Genomic DNA, 19787 nt, shown 5'->3' on the forward strand with positions numbered 1-19787 from the left:
ACTTGATGCACTGATGATACCACCAGATAACGTATAGGGAGACTTGATGCACTGATGATACCACCAGATAACGTATAGGGAGACTTGATGCTCTGATGATACCACCAGATAAAGTATAGGGAGACTTGATGCTCTGATGACACCACCAGATAACGTATAGGGAGACTTGATGCTCTGATGATACCACCAGATAAAGTATAGGGAGACTTGATGCACTGGTGATACCACCAGATAACGTATAGGGAGACTTGATGCACTGATGATACCACCAGATAACGTATAGGGAGACTTGATGCTCTGATGACACTACCAGATAACGTATAGGGAGACTTGATGCACTGATGATACTACCAGATAACGTATAGGGAGACTTGATGCACTGATGATACCACCAGATAACGTATAGGGAGACTTGATGCTCTGATGATACCACCAGATAACGTATAGGGAGACTTGATGCTCTGATGATACCACCAGATAACGTATAGGGAGACTTGATGCTCTGATGATACCACCAGATAACGTATAGGGAGACTTGATGCTCTGATGATACCACCAGATAACGTATAGGGAGACTTGATGCACTGATGATACTACCAGATAACGTATAGGGAGACTTGATGCTCTGATGATACCACCAGATAACGTATAGGGAAACTTGATGCACTGATGATACTACCAGATAACGTATAGGGAGACTTGATGCACTGATGATACCACCAGATAACGTATAGGGAGACTTGATGCTCTGATGACACTACCAGATAACGTATAGGGAGACTTGATGCACTGATGATACTACCAGATAACGTATAGGGAGACTTGATGCACTGATGATACCACCAGATAAAGTATAGGGAGACTTGATGCTCTGATGATACCACCAGATAACGTATAGGGAGACTTGATGCTCTGATGACACTACCAGATAAAGTATAGGGAGACTTGATGGACTGATGACACTACCAGATAACGTATAGGGAGACTTGATGCACTGATGATACCACCAGATAACGTATAGGGAGACTTGATGCACTGATGACACTACCAGATAACGTATAGGGAGACTTGGTGCACTGATGATACCACCAGATAACGTATAGGGAGACTTGATGCACTGATGACACTACCAGATAAAGTATAGGGAGACTTGATGCTCTGATGATACCACCAGATAACGTATAGGGAGACTTGATGCTCTGATGATACCACCAGATAACGTATAGGGAGACTTGATGCACTGATGACACTACCAGATAAAGTATAGGGAGACTTGATGCACTGATGATACTACCAGATAACGTATAGGGAGACTTGGTGCACTGATGACACTACCAGATAAAGTATAGGGAGACTTGATGCACTGATGATACCACCAGATAACGTATAGGGAGACTTGATGCACTGATGACACTACCAGATAAAGTATAGGGAGACTTGATGCACTGATGATACTACCAGATAACGTATAGGGAGACTTGGTGCACTGATGATACCACCAGATAACGTATAGGGAGACTTGATGCTCTGATGATACCACCAGATAACGTATAGGGAGACTTGATGCTCTGATGATACCACCAGATAACGTATAGGGAGACTTGATGCTCTGATGATACCACCAGATAACGTATAGGGAGACTTGATGCTCTGATGATACCACCAGATAACGTATAGGGAGACTTGATGCTCTGATGATACCACCAGATAACGTATAGGGAGACTTGATGCTCCGATGATACCACCAGATAACGTATAGGGAGACTTGATGCTCTGATGACACCACCAGATAACGTATAGGGAGACTTGATGCTCTGATGATACCACCAGATAAAGTATATGGAGACTTGATGCACTGGTGATACCACCAGATAACGTATAGGGAGACTTGATGCACTGATGATACCACCAGATAACGTATAGGGAGACTTGATGCTCTGATGATACCACCAGATAAAGTATAGGGAGACTTGATGCTCTGATGACACCACCAGATAACGTATAGGGAGACTTGATGCTCTGATGATACCACCAGATAAAGTATAGGGAGACTTGATGCACTGGTGATACCACCAGATAACGTATAGGGAGACTTGATGCACTGATGATACCACCAGATAACGTATAGGGAGACTTGATGCTCTGATGACACTACCAGATAACGTATAGGGAGACTTGATGCACTGATGATACTACCAGATAACGTATAGGGAGACTTGATGCACTGATGATACCACCAGATAACGTATAGGGAGACTTGATGCACTGATGATACCACCAGATAACGTATAGGGAGACTTGATGCACTGATGATACCACCAGATAACGTATAGGGAGACTTGATGCTCTGATGACACCACCAGATAACGGATAGGGAGACTTGATGCTCTGATGATACCACCAGATAAAGTATAGGGAGACTTGATGCTCTGATGACACCACCAGATAACGTATAGGGAGACTTGATGCTCTGATGACACCACCAGATAACGTATAGGGAGACTTGATGCTCTGATGATACCACCAGATAACGTATAGGGAGACTTGATGCTCTGATGACACCACCAGATAACGTATAGGGAGACTTGATGCTCTGATGACACCACCAGATAACGTATAGGGAGACTTGATGCTCTGATGATACCACCAGATAACGTATAGGGAGACTTGATGCTCTGATGACACCACCAGATAACGGATAGGGAGACTTGATGCTCTGATGATACCACCAGATAAAGTATAGGGAGACTTGATGCTCTGATGATACCACCAGATAACGTATAGGGAGACTTGATGCTCTGATGACACCACCAGATAACGTATAGGGAGACTTGATGCTCTGATGACACCACCAGATAAAGTATAGGGAGACTTGATGCTCTGATGATACCACCAGATAACGTATAGGGAGACTTGATGCTCTGATGACACTACCAGATAAAGTATAGGGAGACTTGATGCACTGATGACACTACCAGATAACGTATAGGGAGACTTGATGCACTGATGATACCACCAGATAACGTATAGGGAGACTTGATGCACTGATGACACTACCAGATAACGTATAGGGAGACTTGGTGCACTGATGATACCACCAGATAACGTATAGGGAGACTTGATGCACTGATGACACTACCAGATAAAGTATAGGGAGACTTGATGCTCTGATGATACCACCAGATAACGTATAGGGAGACTTGATGCTCTGATGATACCACCAGATAACGTATAGGGAGACTTGATGCACTGATGACACTACCAGATAAAGTATAGGGAGACTTGATGCACTGATGATACTACCAGATAACGTATAGGGAGACTTGGTGCACTGATGACACTACCAGATAAAGTATAGGGAGACTTGATGCACTGATGATACCACCAGATAACGTATAGGGAGACTTGATGCACTGATGACACTACCAGATAAAGTATAGGGAGACTTGATGCACTGATGATACTACCAGATAACGTATAGGGAGACTTGGTGCACTGATGATACCACCAGATAACGTATAGGGAGACTTGATGCACTGATGACACTACCAGATAAAGTATAGGGAGACTTGATGCTCTGATGATACCACCAGATAACGTATAGGGAGACTTGATGCTCTGATGATACCACCAGATAACGTATAGGGAGACTTGATGCTCTGATGATACCACCAGATAACGTATAGGGAGACTTGATGCACTGGTGATACCACCAGATAACGTATAGGGAGACTTGATGCACTGATGATACCACCAGATAACGTATAGGGAGACTTGATGCACTGATGACACTACCAGATAACGTATAGGGAGACTTGATGCACTGATGATACTACCAGATAACGTATAGGGAGACTTGATGCACTGATGATACCACCAGATAACGTATAGGGAGACTTGATGCACTGATGACACTACCAGATAACGTATAGGGAGACTTGATGCTCTGATGATACTACCAGATAAAGTATAGGGAGACTTGATGCACTGATGACACTACCAGATAACGTATAGGGAGACTTGATGCTCTGATGATACCACCAGATAAAGTATAGGGAGACTTGATGCACTGATGACACTACCAGATAACGTATAGGGAGACTTGATGCACTGATGATACTACCAGATAAAGTATAGGGAGACTTGATGCACTGATGATACCACCAGATAACGTATAGGGAGACTTGATGCACTGATGACACTACCAGATAACGTATAGGGAGACTTGATGCTCTGATGATACCACCAGATAAAGTATAGGGAGACTTGATGCACTGATGATACTACCAGATAACGTATAGGGAGACTTGGTGCTCTGATGATACCACCAGATAACGTATAGGGAGACTTGATGCACTGATGACACTACCAGATAAAGTATAGGGAGACTTGATGCTCTGATGATACCACCAGATAACGTATAGGGAGACTTGATGCTCTGATGATACCACCAGATAACGTATAGGGAGACTTGATGCACTGATGATACCACCAGATAACGTATAGGGAGACTTGATGCACTGATGATACTACCAGATAAAGTATAGGGAGACTTGATGCACTGATGACACTACCAGATAACGTATAGGGAGACTTGATGCACTGATGATACCACCAGATAACGTATAGGGAGACTTGATGCTCTGATGATACCACCAGATAACGTATAGGGAGACTTGATGCACTGATGATACTACCAGATAACGTATAGGGAGACTTGATGCTCTGATGATACCACCAGATAACGTATAGGGAGACTTGATGCTCTGATGATACCACCAGATAACGTATAGGGAGACTTGATGCACTGGTGATACCACCAGATAACGTATAGGGAGACTTGATGCACTGATGATACCACCAGATAACGTATAGGGAGACTTGATGCACTGATGACACTACCAGATAAAGTATAGGGAGACTTGATGCACTGATGACACTACCAGATAACGTATAGGGAGACTTGATGCACTGATGATACCACCAGATAACGTATAGGGAGACTTGATGCTCTGATGATACCACCAGATAACGTATAGGGAGACTTGATGCTCTGATGATACCACCAGATAACGTATAGGGAGACTTGATGCTCTGATGATACCACCAGATAACGTATAGGGAGACTTGATGCACTGATGATACTACCAGATAACGTATAGGGAGACTTGATGCACTGATGATACCACCAGATAACGTATAGGGAGACTTGATGCACTGATGATACCACCAGATAACGTATAGGGAGACTTGATGCACTGATGACACTACCAGATAACGTATAGGGAGACTTGATGCACTGATGATACTACCAGATAACGTATAGGGAGACTTGATGCACTGATGATACCACCAGATAACGTATAGGGAGACTTGATGCACTGATGACACTACCAGATAACGTATAGGGAGACTTGATGCTCTGATGATACTACCAGATAAAGTATAGGGAGACTTGATGCACTGATGACACTACCAGATAACGTATAGGGAGACTTGATGCTCTGATGATACCACCAGATAAAGTATAGGGAGACTTGATGCACTGATGACACTACCAGATAACGTATAGGGAGACTTGATGCACTGATGATACTACCAGATAAAGTATAGGGAGACTTGATGCACTGATGATACCACCAGATAACGTATAGGGAGACTTGATGCACTGATGACACTACCAGATAACGTATAGGGAGACTTGATGCTCTGATGATACCACCAGATAAAGTATAGGGAGACTTGATGCACTGATGATACTACCAGATAACGTATAGGGAGACTTGGTGCTCTGATGATACCACCAGATAACGTATAGGGAGACTTGATGCACTGATGACACTACCAGATAAAGTATAGGGAGACTTGATGCTCTGATGATACCACCAGATAACGTATAGGGAGACTTGATGCTCTGATGATACCACCAGATAACGTATAGGGAGACTTGATGCACTGATGATACCACCAGATAACGTATAGGGAGACTTGATGCACTGATGACACTACCAGATAAAGTATAGGGAGACTTGATGCACTGATGACACTACCAGATAACGTATAGGGAGACTTGATGCACTGATGATACCACCAGATAACGTATAGGGAGACTTGATGCTCTGATGATACCACCAGATAACGTATAGGGAGACTTGATGCACTGATGATACTACCAGATAACGTATAGGGAGACTTGATGCTCTGATGATACCACCAGATAACGTATAGGGAGACTTGATGCTCTGATGATACCACCAGATAACGTATAGGGAGACTTGATGCACTGGTGATACCACCAGATAACGTATAGGGAGACTTGATGCACTGATGATACCACCAGATAACGTATAGGGAGACTTGATGCACTGATGACACTACCAGATAAAGTATAGGGAGACTTGATGCACTGATGACACTACCAGATAACGTATAGGGAGACTTGATGCACTGATGATACCACCAGATAACGTATAGGGAGACTTGATGCTCTGATGATACCACCAGATAACGTATAGGGAGACTTGATGCTCTGATGATACCACCAGATAACGTATAGGGAGACTTGATGCTCTGATGATACCACCAGATAACGTATAGGGAGACTTGATGCACTGATGATACTACCAGATAACGTATAGGGAGACTTGATGCTCTGATGATACCACCAGATAACGTATAGGGAGACTTGATGCTCTGATGATACCACCAGATAACGTATAGGGAGACTTGATGCTCTGATGATACCACCAGATAACGTATAGGGAGACTTGATGCTCTGATGATACCACCAGATAACGTATAGGGAGACTTGATGCACTGATGATACTACCAGATAACGTATAGGGAGACTTGATGCTCTGATGATACCACCAGATAACGTATAGGGAGACTTGATGCTCTGATGATACCACCAGATAACGTATAGGGAGACTTGATGCACTGATGATACTACCAGATAACGTATAGGGAGACTTGATGCTCTGATGATACCACCAGATAAAGTATAGGGAGACTTGATGCACTGATGATACCACCAGATAACGTATAGGGAGACTTGATGCTCTGATGATACCACCAGATAACGTATAGGGAGACTTGATGCTCTGATGATACCACCAGATAACGTATAGGGAGACTTGATGCACTGATGATACCACCAGATAACGTATAGGGAGACTTGATGCTCTGATGACACTACCAGATAACGTATAGGGAGACTTGATGCTCTGATGATACCACCAGATAAAGTATAGGGAGACTTGATGCTCTGATGATACCACCAGATAACGTATAGGGAGACTTGATGCTCTGATGATACCACCAGATAAAGTATAGGGAGACTTGATGCACTGATGATACCACCAGATAAAGTATAGGGAGACTTGATGCTCTGATGATACCACCAGATAAAGTATAGGGAGACTTGATGCTCTGATGATACCACCAGATAACGTATAGGGAGACTTGATGCTCTGATGATACCACCAGATAACGTATAGGGAGACTTGATGCACTGATGATACCACCAGATAACGTATAGGGAGACTTGATGCACTGGTGATACCACCAGATAACGTATAGGGAGACTTGATGCACTGATGATACCACCAGATAACGTATAGGGAGACTTGATGCACTGATGACACTACCAGATAAAGTATAGGGAGACTTGATGCACTGATGACACTACCAGATAACGTATAGGGAGACTTGATGCACTGATGATACCACCAGATAACGTATAGGGAGACTTGATGCTCTGATGATACCACCAGATAACGTATAGGGAGACTTGATGCTCTGATGATACCACCAGATAACGTATAGGGAGACTTGATGCTCTGATGATACCACCAGATAACGTATAGGGAGACTTGATGCACTGATGATACTACCAGATAACGTATAGGGAGACTTGATGCTCTGATGATACCACCAGATAACGTATAGGGAGACTTGATGCTCTGATGATACCACCAGATAACGTATAGGGAGACTTGATGCTCTGATGATACCACCAGATAACGTATAGGGAGACTTGATGCTCTGATGATACCACCAGATAACGTATAGGGAGACTTGATGCACTGATGATACTACCAGATAACGTATAGGGAGACTTGATGCTCTGATGATACCACCAGATAACGTATAGGGAGACTTGATGCTCTGATGATACCACCAGATAACGTATAGGGAGACTTGATGCACTGATGATACTACCAGATAACGTATAGGGAGACTTGATGCTCTGATGATACCACCAGATAAAGTATAGGGAGACTTGATGCACTGATGATACCACCAGATAACGTATAGGGAGACTTGATGCTCTGATGATACCACCAGATAACGTATAGGGAGACTTGATGCTCTGATGATACCACCAGATAACGTATAGGGAGACTTGATGCACTGATGATACCACCAGATAACGTATAGGGAGACTTGATGCTCTGATGACACTACCAGATAACGTATAGGGAGACTTGATGCTCTGATGATACCACCAGATAAAGTATAGGGAGACTTGATGCTCTGATGATACCACCAGATAAAGTATAGGGAGACTTGATGCACTGATGATACCACCAGATAACGTATAGGGAGACTTGATGCTCTGATGATACCACCAGATAAAGTATAGGGAGACTTGATGCACTGATGATACCACCAGATAAAGTATAGGGAGACTTGATGCTCTGATGATACCACCAGATAAAGTATAGGGAGACTTGATGCTCTGATGATACCACCAGATAACGTATAGGGAGACTTGATGCTCTGATGATACCACCAGATAACGTATAGGGAGACTTGATGCACTGATGATACCACCAGATAACGTATAGGGAGACTTGATGCTCTGATGATACCACCAGATAAAGTATAGGGAGACTTGATGCTCTGATGATACCACCAGATAAAGTATAGGGAGACTTGATGCTCTGATGATACCACCAGATAAAGTATAGGGAGACTTGATGCTCTGATGATACCACCAGATAACGTATAGGGAGACTTGATGCTCTGATGATACCACCAGATAAAGTATAGGGAGACTTGATGCACTGATGATACCACCAGATAACGTATAGGGAGACTTGATGCACTGATGATACCACCAGATAACGTATAGGGAGACTTGATGCACTGATGACACTACCAGATAAAGTATAGGGAGACTTGATGCACTGATGACACTACCAGATAACGTATAGGGAGACTTGATGCACTGATGATACTACCAGATAACGTATAGGGAGACTTGATGCACTGATGACACTACCAGATAAAGTATAGGGAGACTTGATGCACTGATGATACTACCAGATAACGTATAGGGAGACTTGGTGCACTGATGATACCACCAGATAACGTATAGGGAGACTTGATGCACTGATGACACTACCAGATAAAGTATAGGGAGACTTGATGCTCTGATGACACTACCAGATAACGTATAGGGAGACTTGATGCACTGATGACACTACCAGATAAAGTATAGGGAGACTTGATGCACTGATGACACTACCAGATAACGTATAGGGAGACTTGATGCACTGATGATACTACCAGATAACGTATAGGGAGACTTGATGCACTGATGACACTACCAGATAAAGTATAGGGAGACTTGAAGCACTGATGATACTACCAGATAACGTATAGGGAGACTTGGTGCACTGATGATACCACCAGATAACGTATAGGGAGACTTGATGCACTGATGACACTACCAGATAAAGTATAGGGAGACTTGATGCTCTGATGACACTACCAGATAACGTATAGGGAGACTTGATGCACTGATGATACCACCAGATAACGTATAGGGAGACTTGATGCACTGATGACACTACCAGATAAAGTATAGGGAGACTTGATGCACTGATGATACCACCAGATAACGTATAGGGAGACTTGATGCTCTGATGATACCACCAGATAACGTATAGGGAGACTTGATGCTCTGATGATACCACCAGACAACGTATAGGGAGACTTGATGCACTGATGACACTACCAGATAACGTATAGGGAGACTTGATGCGCTGATGACACCACCAGATAACGTATAGGGAGACTTGATGCTCTGATGATACCACCAGATAACGTATAGGGAGACTTGATGCTCTGATGATACCACCAGATAACGTATAGGGAGACTTGATGCACTGATGATACCACCAGATAACGTATAGGGAGACTTGATGCTCTGATGACACTACCAGATAAAGTATAGGGAGACTTGATGCACTGATGACACTACCAGATAACGTATAGGGAGACTTGATGCACTGATGATACTACCAGATAACGTATAGGGAGACTTGATGCACTGATGACACTACCAGATAAAGTATAGGGAGACTTGATGCACTGATGATACTACCAGATAACGTATAGGGAGACTTGGTGCACTGATGATACCACCAGATAACGTATAGGGAGACTTGATGCTCTGATGATACTACCAGATAAAGTATAGGGAGACTTGATGCTCTGATGATACCACCAGATAACGTATAGGGAGACTTGATGCACTGGTGATACCACCAGATAAAGTATAGGGAGACTTGATGCTCTGATGATACCACCAGATAAAGTATAGGGAGACTTGATGCACTGATGATACTACCAGATAAAGTATAGGGAGACTTGATGCTCTGATGATACCACCAGATAACGTATAGGGAGACTTGATGCACTGGTGATACCACCAGATAAAGTATAGGGAGACTTGATGCTCTGATGATACCACCAGATAACGTATAGGGAGACTTGATGCACTGGTGATACCACCAGATAAAGTATAGGGAGACTTGATGCACTGATGATACCACCAGATAACGTATAGGGAGACTTGATGCACTGGTGATACCACCAGATAACGTATAGGGAGACTTGATGCTCTGATGATACCACCAGATAACGTATAGGGAGACTTGATGCTCTGATGATACCACCAGATAAAGTATAGGGAGACTTGATGCACTGGTGATACCACCAGATAACGTATAGGGAGACTTGATGCTCTGATGATACCACCAGATAACGTATAGGGAGACTTGATGCTCTGATGATACCACCAGATAAAGTATAGGGAGACTTCATGCTCTGATGATACCACCAGATAACGTATAGGGAGACTTGATGCTCTGATGATACCACCAGATAACGTATAGGGAGACTTGATGCACTGATGATACCACCAGATAAAGTATAGGGAGACTTGATGCTCTGATGACACTACCAGATAAAGTATAGGGAGACTTGATGCACTGATGATACCACCAGATAACGTATAGGGAGACTTGATGCTCTGATGATACCACCAGATAACGTATAGGGAGACTTGATGCTCTGATGATACCACCAGATAACGTATAGGGAGACTTGATGCTCTGATGACACTACCAGATAAAGTATAGGGAGACTTGATGCACTGATGATACCACCAGATAACGTATAGGGAGACTTGATGCACTGATGACACTACCAGATAACGTATAGGGAGACTTGATGCACTGATGACACTACCAGATAAAGTATAGGGAGACTTGATGCTCTGATGATACCACCAGATAACGTATAGGGAGACTTGATGCTCTGATGATACCACCAGATAACGTATAGGGAGACTTGATGCACTGATGACACTACCAGATAAAGTATAGGGAGACTTGAAGCACTGATGATACTACCAGATAACGTATAGGGAGACTTGGTGCACTGATGATACCACCAGATAACGTATAGGGAGACTTGATGCACTGATGACACTACCAGATAAAGTATAGGGAGACTTGATGCTCTGATGACACTACCAGATAACGTATAGGGAGACTTGATGCACTGATGATACCACCAGATAACGTATAGGGAGACTTGATGCACTGATGACACTACCAGATAAAGTATAGGGAGACTTGATGCACTGATGATACCACCAGATAACGTATAGGGAGACTTGATGCTCTGATGATACCACCAGATAACGTATAGGGAGACTTGATGCTCTGATGATACCACCAGACAACGTATAGGGAGACTTGATGCACTGATGACACTACCAGATAACGTATAGGGAGACTTGATGCGCTGATGACACCACCAGATAACGTATAGGGAGACTTGATGCTCTGATGATACCACCAGATAACGTATAGGGAGACTTGATGCTCTGATGATACCACCAGATAACGTATAGGGAGACTTGATGCACTGATGATACCACCAGATAACGTATAGGGAGACTTGATGCTCTGATGACACTACCAGATAAAGTATAGGGAGACTTGATGCACTGATGACACTACCAGATAACGTATAGGGAGACTTGATGCACTGATGATACTACCAGATAACGTATAGGGAGACTTGATGCACTGATGACACTACCAGATAAAGTATAGGGAGACTTGATGCACTGATGATACTACCAGATAACGTATAGGGAGACTTGGTGCACTGATGATACCACCAGATAACGTATAGGGAGACTTGATGCTCTGATGATACTACCAGATAAAGTATAGGGAGACTTGATGCTCTGATGATACCACCAGATAACGTATAGGGAGACTTGATGCACTGGTGATACCACCAGAGAAAGTATAGGGAGACTTGATGCTCTGATGATACCACCAGATAAAGTATAGGGAGACTTGATGCACTGATGATACTACCAGATAAAGTATAGGGAGACTTGATGCTCTGATGATACCACCAGATAACGTATAGGGAGACTTGATGCACTGGTGATACCACCAGACAAAGTATAGGGAGACTTGATGCTCTGATGATACCACCAGATAACGTATAGGGAGACTTGATGCACTGGTGATACCACCAGATAAAGTATAGGGAGACTTGATGCTCTGATGATACCACCAGATAACGTATAGGGAGACTTGATGCACTGGTGATACCACCAGATAACGTATAGGGAGACTTGATGCTCTGATGATACCACCAGATAACGTATAGGGAGACTTGATGCTCTGATGATACCACCAGATAAAGTATAGGGAGACTTGATGCACTGGTGATACCACCAGATAACGTATAGGGAGACTTGATGCTCTGATGATACCACCAGATAACGTATAGGGAGACTTGATGCTCTGATGATACCACCAGATAAAGTATAGGGAGACTTCATGCTCTGATGATACCACCAGATAACGTATAGGGAGACTTGATGCTCTGATGATACCACCAGATAACGTATAGGGAGACTTGATGCACTGATGATACCACCAGATAAAGTATAGGGAGACTTGATGCTCTGATGACACTACCAGATAAAGTATAGGGAGACTTGATGCACTGATGATACCACCAGATAACGTATAGGGAGACTTGATGCTCTGATGATACCACCAGATAACGTATAGGGAGACTTGATGCTCTGATGATACCACCAGATAACGTATAGGGAGACTTGATGCTCTGATGACACTACCAGATAAAGTATAGGGAGACTTGATGCACTGATGATACCACCAGATAACGTATAGGGAGACTTGATGCACTGATGACACTACCAGATAACGTATAGGGAGACTTGATGCACTGATGACACTACCAGATAACGTATAGGGAGACTTGATGCTCTGATGACACTACCAGATAAAGTATAGGGAGACTTGATGCACTGATGATACTACCAGATAACGTATAGGGAGACTTGGTGCACTGATGATACCACCAGATAACGTATAGGGAGACTTGATGCACTGATGACACCACCAGATAACGTATAGGGAGACTTGATGCTCTGATGATACCACCAGATAACGTATAGGGAGACTTGATGCTGTGATGATACCACCAGATAACGTATAGGGAGACTTGATGCTCTGATGATACCACCAGATAACGTATAGGGAGACTTAATGCACTGATGATACCACCAGATAACGTATAGGGAGACTTGATGCTCTGATGATACCACCAGATAACGTATAGGGAGACTTGATGCTGTGATGATACCACCAGATAACGTATAGGGAGACTTAATGCACTGATGATACCACCAGATAACGTATAGGGAGACTTGATGCACTGATGACACTACCAGATAACGTATAGGGAGACTTGATGCTCTGATGACACTACCAGATAACGTATAGGGAGACTTGATGCACTGATGATACCACCAGATAACGTATAGGGAGACTTGATGCTCTGATGATACCACCAGATAACGTATAGGGAGACTTGATGCTCTGATGATACCACCAGATAAAGTATAGGGAGACTTGATGCTCTGATGATACCACCAGATAAAGTATAGGGAGACTTGATGCACTGATGATACCACCAGATAACGTATAGGGAGACTTGATGCACTGATGATACCACCAGAAAACGTATAGGGAGACTTGATGCTCTGATGATACTACCAGATAACGTATAGGGAGACTTGATGCACTGGTGATACCACCAGATAACGTATAGGGAGACTTGGTGCACTGATGATACCACCAGATAAAGTATAGGGAGACTTGATGCACTGATGATACTACCAGATAACGTATAGGGAGACTTGATGCTCTGATGATACCACCAGATAACGTATAGGGAGACTTGATGCTCTGATGATACCACCAGATAACGTATAGGGAGACTTGATGCACTGATGATACCACCAGATAACGTATAGGGAGACTTGATGCACTGATGACACTACCAGATAACGTATAGGGAGACTTGATGCTCTGATGACACTACCAGATAACGTATAGGGAGACTTGATGCACTGATGATACCACCAGATAACGTATAGGGAGACTTGATGCACTGATGACACTACCAGATAACGTATAGGGAGACTTGATGCACTGATGACACTACCAGATAACGTATAGGGAGACTTGATGCTCTGATGACACTACCAGATAAAGTATAGGGAGACTTGATGCACTGATGATACTACCAGATAACGTATAGGGAGACTTGGTGCACTGATGATACCACCAGATAACGTATAGGGAGACTTGATGCTCTGATGATACCACCAGATAACGTATAGGGAGACTTGATGCTCTGATGATACCACCAGATAACGTATAGGGAGACTTGATGCACTGATGATACCACCAGATAACGTATAGGGAGACTTGATGCTCTGATGACACTACCAGATAACGTATAGGGAGACTTGATGCACTGATGATACCACCAGATAACGTATAGGGAGACTTGATGCTCTGATGACACTACCAGATAAAGTATAGGGAGACTTGATGCACTGATGACACTACCAGATAACGTATAGGGAGACTTGATGCTCTGATGATACCACCAGATAACGTATAGGGAGACTTGATGCTCTGATGATACCACCAGATAACGTATAGGGAGACTTGATGCTCTGATGATACCACCAGATAACGTATAGGGAGACTTGATGCTCTGATGATACCACCAGATAACGTATAGGGAGACTTGATGCACTGATGATACCACCAGAAAACGTATAGGGAGACTTGATGCACTGATGACACTACCAGATAACGTATAGGGAGACTTGATGCTCTGATGACACTACCAGATAACGTATAGGGAGACTTGATGCACTGATGACACTACCAGATAACGTATAGGGAGACTTGATGCTCTGATGATACCACCAGATAACGTATAGGGAGACTTGATGCACTGATGATACCACCAGATAACGTATAGGGAGACTTGATGCACTGATGACACCACCAGATAACGTATAGGGAGACTTGATGCTCTGATGATACCACCAGATAACGTATAGGGAGACTTGATGCTCTGATGATACCACCAGATAACGTATAGGGAGACTTGATGCACTGATGATACCACCAGATAACGTATAGGGAGACTTGATGCACTGATGACACTACCAGATAACGTATAGGGAGACTTGATGCTCTGATGATACCACCAGATAACGTATAGGGAGACTTGATGCACTGATGATACCACCAGATAACGTATAGGGAGACTTGATGCACTGATGACACCACCAGATAACGTATAGGGAGACTTGATGCTCTGATGACACTACCAGATAACGTATAGGGAGACTTGATGCTCTGATGATACCACCAGATAACGTATAGGGAGACTTGATGCTCTGATGATACCACCAGATAACGTATAGGGAGACTTGATGCACTGATGATACCACCAGATAACGTATAGGGAGACTTGATGCTCTGATGATACCACCAGATAACGTATAGGGAGACTTGATGCACTGATGATACCACCAGATAACGTATAGGGAGACTTGATGCACTGATGACACCACCAGATAACGTATAGGGAGACTTGATGCTCTGATGACACTACCAGATAACGTATAGGGAGACTTGATGCTCTGATGATACCACCAGATAACGTATAGGGAGACTTGATGCTCTGATGATACCACCAGATAACGTATAGGGAGACTTGATGCACTGATGATACCACCAGATAACGTATAGGGAGACTTGATGCTCTGATGATACTACCAGATAACGTATAGGGAGACTTGGTGCACTGATGATACCACCAGATAAAGTATAGGGAGACTTGATGCACTGATGACACTACCAGATAAAGTATAGGGAGACTTGATGCACTGATGATACCACCAGATAACGTATAGGGAGACTTGATGCTCTGATGATACCACCAGATAACGTATAGGGAGACTTGATGCACTGATGATACCACCAGATAAAGTATAGGGAGACTTGATGCACTGATGATACCACCAGATAACGTATAGGGAGACTTGATGCACTGATGACACTACCAGATAACGTATAGGGAGACTTGATGCACTGATGACACTACCAGATAACGTATAGGGAGACTTGATGCTCTGATGACACTACCAGATAAAGTATAGGGAGACTTGATGCACTGATGATACTACCAGATAACGTATAGGGAGACTTGGTGCACTGATGATACCCCCAGATAACGTATAGGGAGACTTGATGCTCTGATGACACTACCAGATAACGTATAGGGAGACTTGATGCACTGATGACACTACCAGATAACGTATAGGGAGACTTGATGCTCTGATGACACTACCAGATAAAGTATAGGGAGACTTGATGCACTGATGATACTACCAGATAACGTATAGGGAGACTTGATGCTCTGATGATACCACCAGATAACGTATAGGGAGACTTGATGCTCTGATGATACCACCAGATAACGTATAGGGAGACTTGATGCACTGATGATACCACCAGATAACGTATAGGGAGACTTGATGCACTGATGACACTACCAGATAACGTATAGGGAGACTTGATGCTCTGATGACACTACCAGATAACGTATAGGGAGACTTGATGCACTGATGATACCACCAGATAACGTATAGGGAGACTTGATGCACTGATGACACTACCAGATAACGTATAGGGAGACTTGATGCACTGATGATACTACCAGATGACGTATAGGGAGACTTGATGCACTGATGACACTACCAGATAAAGTATAGGGAGACTTGATGCACTGATGATACTACCAGATAACGTATAGGGAGACTTGGTGCACTGATGACACTACCAGATAACGTATAGGGAGACTTGATGCACTGGTGATACCACCAGATAACGTATAGGGAGACTTGATGCACTGATGACACTACCAGATAACGTATAGGGAGACTTGATGCACTGATGACACTACCAGATAAAGTATAGGGAGACTTGATGCACTGATGATACCACCAGATAACGTATAGGGAGACTTGGTGCACTGATGATACCACCAGATAACGTATAGGGAGACTTGATGCACTGATGACACTACCAGATAAAGTATAGGGAGACTTGATGCACTGATGACACTACCAGATAAAGTATAGGGAGACTTGATGCTCTGATGATACCCCCAGATAACGTATAGGGAGACTTGATGCTCTGATGATACCACCAGATAACGTATAGGGAGACTTGATGCTCTGATGATACCACCAGATAACGTATAGGGAGACTTGATGCACTGATGATACCACCAGATAACGTATAGGGAGACTTGATGCTCTGATGATACCACCAGATAACGTATAGGGAGACTTGATGCTCTGATGATACCACCAGATAAAGTATAGGGAGACTTGATGCTCTGATGATACCACCAGATAACGTATAGGGAGACTTGATGCACTGATGACACTACCAGATAAAGTATAGGGAGACTTGATGCACTGATGACACTACCAGATAAAGTATAGGGAGACTTGATGCTCTGATGATACCACCAGATAACGTATAGGGAGACTTGATGCTCTGATGATACCACCAGATAACGTATAGGGAGACTTGATGCTCTGATGATACCACCAGATGACGTATAGGGAGACTTGATGCACTGATGACACTACCAGATAACGTATAGGGAGACTTGATGCTCTCATGATACCACCAGATAACGTATAGGGAGACTTGATGCTCTGATGATACCACCAGATAAAGTATAGGGAGACTTGATGCACTGGTGATACCACCAGATAACGTATAGGGAGACTTGATGCTCTGATGACACCACCAGATAACGTATAGGGAGACTTGATGCTCTGATGATACCACCAGATAAAGTATAGGGAGACTTGATGCTCTGATGATACCACCAGATAACGTATAGGGAGACTTGATGCACTGATGACACTACCAGATAACGTATAGGGAGACTTGATGCTCTCATGATACCACCAGATAACGTACAGGGAGACTTGTTGCTCTGATGATACCACCAGATAAAGTATAGGGAGACTTGATGCACTGGTGATACCACCAGATAACGTATAGGGAGACTTGATGCTCTGATGATACCACCAGATAACGTATAGGGAGACTTGATGCACTGATGATACCACCAGATAACGTAGAGGGAGACTTGATGCTCTGATGATACCACCAGATAACGTATAGGGAGACTTGATGCTCTGATGATACCACCAGATAACGTATAGGAAGACTTGATGCTCTGATGATACCACCAGATAACGTATAGGGAGACTTGATGCTCTGATGATACCACCAGATAACGTAGAGGGAGACTTGATGCTCTGATGATACCACCAGATAACGTATAGGGAGACTTGATGCTCTCTTTAATCAGTTTTCTGATTAACTGATCAAACCTCCTCATTTATTCACTCTTGTCTCCAAATTGCCCTGCTTTGTCAACACACTCAACATCTACATGGCCACATCTACCACCCTACACGCGATGAAATGAGAAGGCTTTGCAGTCCATCTGTCAGTCCATACATCCACACACCAGTCCATCTATCCATGTGTCCATCCGCCCGTTCTCCAGCCCATCTGACATCAAAATCACAATTTCATACACCCATCAATCCTTCCATCCAAACACGTAACTGTCAGTCCATCCTCGTTCTTCATGCATTTATCTACAATCCCATCTTCCCATCCATGCATCAGAAACCCACCCTCATATCACTCCCCCACATGCATCCATCCATCCATCCATCAAAGCCCATCCAATGATCAGTCCACCACATGTATCCATCCACCCATCAAACGCCCGCCCACATATCAGTCCATCACCATCCATCCATCAAAAGCTCACCCTCATATCAGTCCATCACCATCCATCCATCAAAAGCTCACCCTCATGTCAGTCCATCACCATCCATCCATCAAAAGCTCACCCTCATATCAATCCATCACCATCCATTCATCAAAAGCTCACCCTCATATCAGTCCATCACCATCCATCCATCAAAAGCTCACCCTCATATCAGTCCATCACCA

General features: G+C 43.5%; 1 protein-coding gene across 1 annotated transcript in view; it reads right to left on the reverse strand.

The window, feature by feature from the left end:
* The window catches only part of LOC137259749 (uncharacterized), a 98624-nt gene that overhangs the window by 50418 nt on the left and 28419 nt on the right, over positions 1–19787 (reverse strand). The gene's annotated exons all lie outside the window — the stretch shown is intronic.

Source organism: Haliotis asinina, chromosome 13 (genome assembly GCF_037392515.1).
Source record: "Haliotis asinina isolate JCU_RB_2024 chromosome 13, JCU_Hal_asi_v2, whole genome shotgun sequence".
In the NCBI taxonomy this organism is placed as follows: Eukaryota; Metazoa; Mollusca; class Gastropoda; order Lepetellida; family Haliotidae; genus Haliotis; species Haliotis asinina.